Source organism: Ostrea edulis, chromosome 2 (assembly GCF_947568905.1).
Source record: "Ostrea edulis chromosome 2, xbOstEdul1.1, whole genome shotgun sequence".
Classification (NCBI taxonomy): domain Eukaryota; kingdom Metazoa; phylum Mollusca; class Bivalvia; order Ostreida; family Ostreidae; genus Ostrea; species Ostrea edulis.
The window spans coordinates 72,533,196-72,542,847 of NC_079165.1; the positions used below are offsets into that span (position 1 = coordinate 72,533,196).

At 33.6% G+C, this 9,652-nt stretch overlaps 1 long non-coding RNA gene across 1 annotated transcript; it reads left to right on the plus strand.

Annotated features, from left to right (window-relative positions):
* Positions 1-5,190: 5,190 nt before the first annotated feature.
* LOC125678318 (uncharacterized) lies at positions 5,191-8,589 on the plus strand. The gene is made up of 3 exons (XR_007371471.2): positions 5,191-6,150; positions 6,989-7,074; positions 7,180-8,589. It is a non-coding gene; the product is annotated as an uncharacterized LOC125678318 (long non-coding RNA).
* Positions 8,590-9,652: the final 1,063 nt, after the last annotated feature.

Consider the following 9,652-nt stretch of genomic DNA (forward strand, 5'->3'; position numbering starts at 1 on the left):
TTTCTTATTAATCTATATAGCTAAATGCGTGGCAGAGCACGAGGCCGATTTATACATGTATTTCGGTATATAGACGTCACTTCTCAAAAGTGACAGACGTCACTTAATTCTCAAAAGTGACGTCACAATGGGTTGATAGATCATTTAGTCAACTTACATACTACGTTACCTCAGCCGGTAGTGTAATGGAAACGACCAATATTAAGATATTAAGTAAACAAAGATAATTTTTTTTATATATATTTAAAGTAGAGATATTTCAATAATATGATTACGGTGTGACCGTTGGGGCGAGCGCAGCATATCTGAATACATTTTCAAAAAATTTATATTGAAAACAAGGAAAACTGATTAGGATTACTGTCTTGCTCTTCTCGCCAATGTAGGAACCAGTTTAGCGGGAAATGCAACGAGCGTGTTGTGACGTAGCCTGGTAGTTGTGACGTGACTGTTTACATTCCTTTAGACAATATTTTAAAAAAGAAAGGGGGAAGAATATGATTGTCATCCTTTCCTTTCAAATAAGAAAGGTTTGTAAAACTTCAAAGATTTTTTTTATTATTATTTTACGAATCGGACCATCCGCCATTTTGTACGAGGGACTTCTGGGATTGGCGTCAAAAAAAAAAAATTCTTGTTAGAGGTTGAGATTTAACTCGGATTATTTCCCGCGTTCTAGTCATTAGAGCTCGCAGTACGAGCCAGCGCTCCGCGCTGGCTCGCTGCGCTCGCTATAATTCTTATCTACTTTTTATTTAAAGGATATCAATAGCATTGAACATTACAGTGCATATGCCGTCGTGCGATACGACTATATATAGGCCTAAGTCTATATCTGCAGCATTTGTATTGTTTTAATTTTCCAATTACCCCAATATTCGTAACGTGTTACCCTTTCGTGAATGTAAGTATATTAGCTATTTTATTATAGACACGTAGGATTGTTTTTTCAAGGGGGAGCCGGAGAAGTTAAAATAAAGTTTCTTACGGACATATGATAGTCATTTTATAAAAACATATACCTTATTAAAGAACTTTGAGGGATATCTTTTAATTTGAACACGGGGCCAAATTTGGCCCCAAACGTACCGTGTCCTTTGTATGCAGTTTAATTGTGATGAGTCCGACTCGTACTTCTGAAGATATACTTTAAAGCATTATTGATATTACCTGTGTACTACAACTGCAGTCACACTAAAACTCAGCTAGATCAACTCGATCTTTGAAACGATGCATTTGTCCCAGAATGTCTGCAAAACATACCACTGATCAAGACTCAATTCGTTTAAAAAAGAAACCGAAACTGGATACGATGTTAACTGTATTTCTTTACGCATAGGCAATATGTATTGAATTTATTTCGTGATATTCCTTACTGTGGAAGTAAAAGCTAGGGATTTTAGAAAATATTTGACTTTAATAGTGCTTGATGATTTACACAGCCGACTTTAATAGTGCTTAATGGTTTTCACAGGGGGGTGCGTTTGCACCCCCCCTCCCCCCCTCGGTACGGGCCTGGCCTTTTAATAAGTGGCGGCCGCCAGTTAAATTAAATGGCGGCAGCCAGTTAAATAAATATTGATTTTATACCCTGGCACCTATCGGCTTCCGTACAAACGGGATGGTTTCAGCTTCTATATCGTCATTTTCCCATACCTATGTAGCAATATTCCATTATCACCTGCATATGGTGTTTATATCTCTCAACTGATTCGATACGCAAGAGATTGTTCTGCGTATGGTCAGTTTTTAAATCGAGGCAAGGTACTGACAAACAAGTTGATGGTACAGGGGTTTCAACCGTCTCGATTGAAGTCAGCATTTCGCAAATTCTATGGTCGTTATAACGATCTAGTTTGCCAATACAATCTATCATTGGGTCAAATGATGTCTGACGTGTTTCATATCGATTGTTAGACCGTTCTTGGCACACTGATTTTGACTACGAATAACTCCGTTTACCTGATCAAGATATAGGGCTCACAGCGGGTGTGACCGGTCGACAGGAGATGCTTACTCCTCCTAGGCACCTGATCCCACCTTTGGTATGTCCAGGGGTCCGTGTTTGCCCAACTATCTATTTTGTATTGCTTATATGAGTTATGAGATTGATCACTGTTCGTTATCTTTACCTTTCCTATAAGGAATACAAAATTAAGAGTTGGGGAAAAACAGACCCTGGGACATACCAGAGGTGGGACCATGTACCGAGAACGAGTAAGTATCCCTGTCAACCAGTCACACCATGACTATGACATTATGACCTTGATCTTATCCAGAGCAGCAATATCATGTTAGTCATATTGGTGTTGACGTATTTCTGCGATATGTAAATTCCTTTTCGGTTATGTTATGATCCTTCTGGACTAAAATTGAGACCAGTATATAGGGGGGGGGGGCTTTTCATTGGAGTAAAGATTGATAAAAATTCTTTTAAAAATCCCAACAGCCGAACAACGGTAGAGCCAAGGTGACTAAGGTGAGCGATGTAGTCCATGGGTCTCGTGTTCGTTATCATGAAAGGTGAAGATAATGAACAGTGATCAATCTCATAACTCGTATGAGCAATACAATATAGAGAGTTTCATCTATTTTATGTAATAGGTTTGTTGATTGTATGTATTTCTAACCTTAAGGAGGTAAACTACATCGTCATAATGGATAACTTGATTAAAAATATAAATATCAGTCACATTTGTATATTTCTTAGTAGCTCAGTCGGTTAACGTGTCCGAGTTCAACAGTAGTTTAAAGAACTTTTACAGGAAGACATTTTTGAAACATAAGATTATTTTTTTAACAAATAAATGAACCTGCGAAAATGACGGAATTTAAGAAATCAAAAAAAAAAAAAAAAAATGAAAGAAAATAGAAAGAAGTAAAAGAGCTGAGAGAAAGAAGAAAATAAATGCAGAGAGAGGAAGAAAAAGAAAACAAAATATCAGAGAGAAAAGGAGAGAAATGCAATTTGAGCTGGAGAAATCAAAATTGCAGCACAGGCATGAAAAAATTTACCAGTCATGACTGAATTGGATTCTACCAGAATATTAGATTAGTTGAAAGATTTATAGAAAAATCGATAGATAAATAATTGCCTTCATTTGAGAAAATCGCAGAAAATTTGAAATTACAATGACACGTTTGGTCTACTTTGTTAAAAACTATGTTGCAAAGTGAACCGATTGGCAAAGCGACTGATACTCAGCGCTATCCATAGCTAGAATATCAGACTATAACAAGGTCAAGGCCGCAATCTTAAACATTGTGAATTATTGCCCGAAGCATACAAACAAGGTTGTTTTTTTTTAAATTACAAATGCGTTTCCAAAAGAAATTTTTTTATCTGATCAATAGTTGAGATCTAATAGAATTAATGAAAAATTTAAAAAATTTCGCCAACTCATCCAGGTAGAAATTGTCTTAAGGAGTGTGTTCATCAAAATTTGTAAACACATTTAGAAGATAAGAATGATAACAAATTCTCAAAATAGTAATTTATTCAAAAATTCAGACTCAGATAAAAATAATGCTTTAGAGTTTCAGTCTTTCCTTTCCTCAAGTCTCTAAACTATGCCTCAGAGTGGTTCTAAGTTTGGTCTAAGATAGGACCGCTTATTGTAATTTTTAAAAAACTTCATCTGATTAGTGAATGTGTAAATTTTAAGAGAAAAAATTACCTTAAAAAACACAGCCACATACTAGTACAGCATTTAGAAATGAAAGGAAAGGCTTTGTTTCGTTTTGTTCTGACACTCCTGATGTTCAGTATTCACAGTCCAATTCTATAGAGGATTATAAATCATTTTGTCTCAGGTATTTATTTAATTCATTGGCTCTAATGAAGTTAAATCTGTTCAGAATTTGAAAGATATTGGTGCTCCCCAGACAATGCGTTGCCTTATTGCTAGTGGGTCGGTTTTATTACAGGATGTGGAGCTAGGCGTCATTGATGTTCCCCTACGTAGAATTTTTATGAAATCATATTTGATTACTGGACCAGTTATCATAAGTTTTCAACCTACTCTTCTATGGAGCGCCAAATTAACATAAACTCAAACAATTTAATTAAAGATCTCATCAAATAATTAATGATATCTTCAATTCTGAATTATTGCGCGCATTAATTGAATTGATGATAGCATTAATTCTTCAGCTGAATTGATGCGCACTTTGATTGAATTAACGATCTCTTCCAATGATTTAATGATATCAACAATTGAATTATTGATGCGCGCTTCAATTCAATTGAAGAGAGCAATAATTGATATAATGCGCGCATTAATTCATTTGATGAGAGCAATAATTGATTTAATGCGCGCATTAATTCCATAATTGCTGTCTTCAATTGAATTAATGATATCTTTAATTCAATTGAAGAGAGCAATAATTCTTTTAGAGAAAGTAACTATATATACGTGTAATTAAAGATATCTTCAATTCAACGTATCCACATTTAAATTAATGATCTCTTTAATTGAATTGATGTTCTCTTTAAAAGAATTGATACACGCATTAATTCCTTATACAAAAGCATTGTAAATGATAAAAGACATCTTCAATTGAATTAAAGAGATCATCAAATTATTTATACCGAGCTCTAAATTAATTATTGCGAGCAATATTTCTACGAAATTGATGCTCTCATCAATTGAATTGAAGAGAGCAATAATTGAATCAATGCACGCATCAAATTTATTCTATAATTGAATTGAATCGCGCATTAATTCATTTGATGAGAGCAATCATTGATTTAATGCGCGCATTAATTCAATTAATTAATGATATCTTCAAATAATTGAAGATATCTTAAATTATTTGAGTTTATGTTAATTTGGCTCTCCATACTCTTCCTGTTCAAAACGTTTCCTTGTTGCCAGGCAAAGAGCGTGGCATATTGTACCAGATCCCATAGTTTGTGAGATATTCGCTTCGAATGTCACGCTCGATGATGAAGACGACGACGACTTATATCTATTCTGTGCTGTTACCAGATCGATGATTTTAAAAAAAAATCGAGCCTTACCATTTTCAACCCCATAACACGGCTGGTTTATTTCATGAAATTGACCTCAGTGACACTTTCCTTTTTAATTTTGACGGCAGTTCACGAGAAAACAGTAAGCTATATAACAGTGAGTCTCCACTGAAAAACAGTGATGATGTCCGCAGTTAGACCAGGCGGCCGTTTCAGGTATCACACCGGTAATTGTCCAATCAAAATGAACTTAGTCAATTGTAGTTCCATATATTTAAAGAAATATTTTTTTTCCTTGCGCGATTTTTCTCATTTCCTCTTCTTCTTTTCTCTTAATTTTTGTACCCCTGATTAGGAAATTTTGTGTAATTTGTAGAAATAATCAAGTGTATACAAAGGAACTATTTGCTGTTGGTAGCTGAGGCTACTTCCTGAGGTGCACTCCGGCTGTTTACACACATGTGAAAAACACGTGGATTTGAGGGTAGTCTTGTTTGCGGGTAATTTTTTTTCGAAAATGCCGCGTAGGGTGTTGTTTTTCTGGTGTCGGCAGACGAGATAGGTAACACAGAACGTGTCTGACTGCGTTATTCGGCATCAATTTTGTAAACTGATTTTTAATGATTTTTTCCTCTCTATAGTAATATATAGTGAAAATAATTACCGGTGTGATACCTTATCTAAGCGATCGTAGATCGTAAACGTACGATTACGTTTAAGGTAGCGACGGATAGCAACCACGTGATCAGTAAAAATTGTGTATTTTCACGTGAATTCATTTTCCGGAATTCCTTACTCCGTCATAGAATAGTCGAAAAACAAAAAGGGGTTCCGAAAGTGTTTTGTTGCTGTGACTGACTGACTCGCCTACAGAAAATATGCACATACCACATAAGTATACGTCAATGTCTGTAATAATGGTAGATCAAATGTTTCATCTGTGTGAAACTTATTGCTAATCGAAATGTTAAACCCACCACCAATCCATGTACATAGATGCGCTACGTAAACAAAGTTGTTGATTGATGCATCGTAATGTCCGAGTACGCGAGTGCTGCATGCTGAGAGATTAAATACTGTTTATACAGTCATTGAGAGGCTAAACAAAGTTTCTTGCAAGAAGAGGAAGTTGGTGGATGCATTGAACTTGGACAACGAAATCATAGTTTCGTTTGGTGAGTGAAAAAATGCCATAAATTTGTATTCAAAAGTTCAACTCACATTTCCTCTGCCATTTCACAACGAGATATATAATAACATCTGTAAGTTTAAACACACGACATACAGTAGATGTATTATTTTGTATGTATATATGTATTCCATATGTGCATAAAATATAACTCCCACCTGTGCATGTGATTGTAAACGAACGGATGTCATGTAAATGTATACCACATTTGTAAACATGGGCTCTCACAACTCTTTTACTAAGAAAATAATAATATCGTTATGAAAATAATCGTTACGAAAATAACATACCTTGAACTACGTGTTTAAAAGTAATGAAAAACAAATATCTGTATAGACCTACTATCTAGGGGTATGAGGGAACCAGATAAAAAGTGGAAGGGGGGGGGGGCATGTGTTGAATTATAATTCCCTAGACTATAGTATACATGTATACTATTACTTTGAAATTTCAGTGACCTAAGAAATATATCAACCCTGAAGTTTCGTGTTTCACACAAACATGTAGGTTGGCAAAACCTTTTTAAATAATGTAAATTAATCACAAGTCTGCATAAGTAAGATATGTATACTACACGTATGCCCTTCTCTTGACCCATATTTTGTAAATAAAACAGATATGATAAATCTATGGCAGTTTATGAAAACATATATACATGTCATCTCATTGCAATTTATAATTTTGAAACATCAGTATTTAAATTTTAACTGAATATGTGTTGAGACACAGTTTTAAAATTCACATTGTCTGACGCAATCTAATTACTCAATGGTTTAATATAGACCTAACTGTGCAAATATCAATTATGATGATCTTTTTTCTAGGCATCAGCCTGAAGACCGAGGGAGGTTAGATAGGACCAGTGCAGGTTGAAGTGGATTTCGAGTCAACAAGTATAACAGCAAGAGAGGTACTATATATTTTTTTTGATAAACATTTGTAAAGACAATTCTGAGTATATCAGATATTCATCTTTTTTGCTATATTTAAATATATTTATCTATATTTTGAACAGGTACTCCATTTACAGTGATGATGACATATCTCCTGGACCCCCACAACTCCACAAATTTAAAAATGTTTGATCAAGTTCCGAAGATTAAAGAACTACTGCAAAATTTGGGACTGGATGAAAAACATTAATTCACTTATATGAGCTCAGAGCAGTGGATGTTATACAACATACTTTAAACTAAATTGTGAATTTAAGGGAAAACAAGTACATGTACTCGTATATTACAAGTACATGCCTTTTGAAAGACAATAATATTGCATAGATGTAAAGGAAATTTCAATGTTGATTATTCTTTCTTAGATATATTAGTAAAAAATGTGCACATGATAGAATATCAATTTTATAACTTCAATCAATGTGTTTGAATTTTCCTTGTAATTCAAAATTTAGTTGAAACATACATCATAGATACATTAATGTATATCAAATTTTTAGAAAAGTTTCATAATGGAACTAATTCACCCCCCACCCCCCCCCCCACCCCCCCACCCCCTTATACATACAGTGAACATAGACCTTCACCTGGGGAAAACTTCAGTTAGTTAATGAAATATACATGTACATGCATTCTCAGTTATCCAATAGTGAGTTTTTGGTTCCATGTGAAACTACAATTAGAAATCTTAAACTTATGAAAGACACACCTATCTGTGAGGGTAATATGACTCAGATGGACTTAAATGTAGTGATCCATGGGCAGCCCATGGGTCTCTTTCCATTGATATTAATTACTTATTGAAATATGAAATGGTTATTTAAACATATTTGGTGTATTATACTGTATAGTGATATAAATTTCTATCAAAAAATATGTATAGGTAATAGATTTGGTCCAGTTATTACAAGAAATTGTATGAAAAATTACTAGATATTTAGGCAATCATTGTGAGTGCGAAAAGGTCAACTGCAATAGCACACACTATATACCATTCTTAAATGGCTCATAGAAACTTCTAGTATTGTGAGTTTGAATGCTCAATATGGTAATTTGGGAATGCTTAATCATTTAAGGTCAATAGTTTATCTCTGTTGACTGTATCTCTTAAAATTCATTTCTAGAAGGGAGGGGGTAGGGTTACAAATTCTGACATAGTTTCAGATTAAACCTCATTTGGTATATTTTTTTCTATTCAATATTTTAGATACTAGTTGACTTATTGTAAAAATGAAATAAAATCAGAAATTTTATGAGCAGAATTTTGTTGTTGTCAGAAAATGTATGCCTGATAGTATTTGAGAAACGCCATATTTAGGGTAAATTTGGCCAATTGCCAAGTCGAATCATGCCAATGTTTTCCTTAGATGCATTTTGAATTTCTAATCCATGTTGATTTTTTATCTGTTTGTGTTTAATTTACATAACTATATATGACAAACAATATTTCTGGTGTCAATAAAATTTTTATTGGCTTTTGTGTTAATTTGCTCAATTTTGGCATTTTTTGCCTTTTGGGGCTGCAAAAGAATGGATTTCAATCTCGCTTTCCTCGAAAATTAACCTGATTACTTTTGTTGATTTTTTGATATGTTTTAGGATAAAGTCAAAATGTTATAATAAATAAAATTGAAAAAAATTCAATGAGCGGTTTTTTTGGGGCTAGCTATCAATAGCTACCTTAAGATCATTTGACTCGCACGTATACGAGAGTTTCACGAAACCTAACGTAGTCGTAACACTTACGATTGCGATTTACGTCTGACTTTTTAGAACTCTTTTCTCTATGGAGGTAGATTTAAAATTAATCCTACCATGGAAAGAAATATTCATTCATTATTTCTTCATGGTTTTAAACATATCCTTATCGTCTGCAGTAACCCATGCAAGTTGTCAACAAAAATAATGGAAATTTTGAGCCCGATCTCTAGTGTAACGTAAAGAAAATTCCTAGAATGTTTAAACAATTGATAGAATATTTTTTATTGACTTTCATGTAACTGAAATTGGGTTGGGGGGGGGGGGGTGATATAAGAAATAACATAAAAGAATTACATTTTAGAATTTTAAATGCCATGTATCGATCTGCTCATGTGAGCCAAATTTCCATCAATAAGTAAACTATCTTCAACGGATTAAAAAAAATGAATAAGAAAATGAAATTATATTGATAAAAGGAAATAATAAAATGAAAATAAAATTGCACACAAGTATAGGAAATTTTACCCTGCATCAAACCATGGATATGTACGTACTCCGGCGTTTAATCATTGTTGTAAAATAAGCTGTAACACTAATGACATATCTATTCACTTATTTGTATAAATTTCAAACAAATCATGGGCTCAATTGTCCCTAAAATGACTTGAAATTTATTTTCCACATGCGTTTGTCTTATATATATATTTTTTTCCGTTTAGGCATGTAAGCATATGATAACTTCTGTCTTTACGTGATGATGTATAATCTAGATCATTTATTAAAAATTATTATTGATATTACACTTTATGATGATTGATTTTTATATTGTTTAACTTC